Here is a 1,973-nt window from a genome sequence, read left to right as displayed (position 1 = left end):
ATTCTTCGTTTCTCCGTTTATTTCTTTGTTTCTCCATTTATTTCTCCGTTTCTCCGTTTCTTTCTTCGTTTCTCCGTTTCTTTGTTCGTTTCTCCGTTTCATTGTTCGTTTCTCCGGTTCTTTGTTCGTTTCTCCGTTTCTTTCTTCGTTTCTCCGTTTCTTTCTTCGTTTCTCCGTTTCTTTGTTCGTTTCTCCGTTTCTTTCTCCGTTTCTCGGTTAATATCTTCGTTTCTCCATTTATTTCTCCGTTTCTCCGTTTCTTTCTTCGTTTCACCGTTTCTTTCTTCGTTTCTCCGTTTCTTTCTTCGTTTCTTCGTTTCTTTCTTCGTTTCTCGGTTTCCTTGTTCGTTTCTCCGTTTATTTCTTCGTTTCTCCATTTATTTCTCCGTTTCTCGGTTAATTTCTTCGTTTCTCCATTTATTTCTCCGTTCCTCCGTTTCTTTCTTCGTTTCTCGGTTTCCTTGTTCGTTTCTCCGTTTATTTCTTCGTTTCTCCATTTATTTCTCCGTTTCTACGTTTCTTTGTTCGTTTCTCCGTTTCTTTGTTCATTCCTCGGTTTCTTTCTTCGTTTCTCCGTTTATTTCTTTGTATCTCCATTTATTTCTCCGTTTCTACGTTTCTTTGTTCGTTTCTCCGTTTCTTTGTTCGTTTCTCCGTTTCTTTCTTCGTTTCTCCGTTTCTTTCTTCGTGTCTCCGTTTGTTACTTCGTTTCTCCGTTTCTTGATTCGTTGCTCCGGTTCTTTCTTCGTTTCTCCGTTTCTTTCTTCGTTTCTCCGTTTATTTCTTCGTTTCTCCATTTATTTCTCCGTTTCTCCGTTTCTTTCTTCGTTTCTCCGTTTCTTTGTTCGTTTCTCCGTTTCTTTCTTCGTTTCTCCGGTTCTTTCTTCGTTTCTCCTGTTCTTTCTTCGTTTCTCCGTTTATTTCTTTGTTTCTCCATTTATTTCTCCGTTTCTCCGTTTCTTTCTTCGTTTCTCCGTTTCTTTGTTCGTTTCTCCGTTTCTTTGTTCGTTTCTCCGTTTCTTTCTTCGTTTCTCCGGTTCTTTCTTCGTTTCTCCTGTTCTTTCTTCGTTTCTCCGTTTATTTCTTCGTTTCTCCGTTTCTTTCTTCGTTTCTCAATTTATTTCTCCGTTTCTACGTTTCTTTGTCCGTTTCTCCGTTTCTTTCACCGTTTCTCCGTTTCTTTCTTCGTTTCTCTGTTTCTTTCTTCGTTTCTCCGTTTCTTTCTTCGTTTCTCCATTTCTTTCTTCGTTTTTCCATTTCTTTCTTCGATTCTCTGTTTCTTTCTTCGTTTCTCCGTTTCCTGGTTCGTTCCTCCGTTTATTTCTTCGTTTCTCCATTTATTTCTCCGTTTCTCCGTTTCTTTCTTCGTTACTCCGTTTCTTTCATCGTATCTCCGTTTCTTTCTTCGTTTCTCCGTTTCTTTCTTCGTTTCTCCGTTTCTTTCTTCGTTTCTTCGTTTCTTTCTTCGTTTCTCGGTTTCCTTGTTCGATTCTCCGTTTATTTCTTCGTTTCTCCATTTATTTCTCCGTTTCTACGTTTCTTTGTTCGTTTCTCCGTTTCTTTGTTCGTTTCTCCGTTTCTTTCTTCGTTTCTCCGTTTCTTTCTTCGTGTCTCCGTTTCTTACTTCGTTTCTCCGTTTCTTGATTCGTTGCTCCGTTTCTTTCTTCGTTTCTCCGTTTCTTTCTTCGTTTCTCCGTTTATTTCTTCGTTTCTCCATTTATTTCTCTGTTTCTCCGTTTCTTTCTTCGTTTCTCCGTTTCTTTGTTCGTTTCTCCGTTTCTTTCTTCGTTTCTCCGGTTCTTTCTTCGTTTCTCCTGTTCTTTCTTCGTTTCTCCGTTTCTTTCTTCGTTTCTCCGTTTCTTTGTTGGTTTCTCCGTTCCTTTCTCCGTTTCTCGGTTTATTTCTTCGCTTCTCCATTTATTTCTCCGTTTCTCCGTTTCTTTCTCCGTTCCTCCGTTTCTTTCTTCGTTTCA

This window comes from Ptiloglossa arizonensis, unplaced genomic scaffold (genome assembly GCF_051014685.1).
Source record: "Ptiloglossa arizonensis isolate GNS036 unplaced genomic scaffold, iyPtiAriz1_principal scaffold0946, whole genome shotgun sequence".
Lineage (NCBI taxonomy): Eukaryota > Metazoa > Arthropoda > Insecta > Hymenoptera > Colletidae > Ptiloglossa > Ptiloglossa arizonensis.
The sequence above is the reverse complement of the archived record's forward strand: the minus strand, read 5'-3'. Positions refer to the sequence as shown.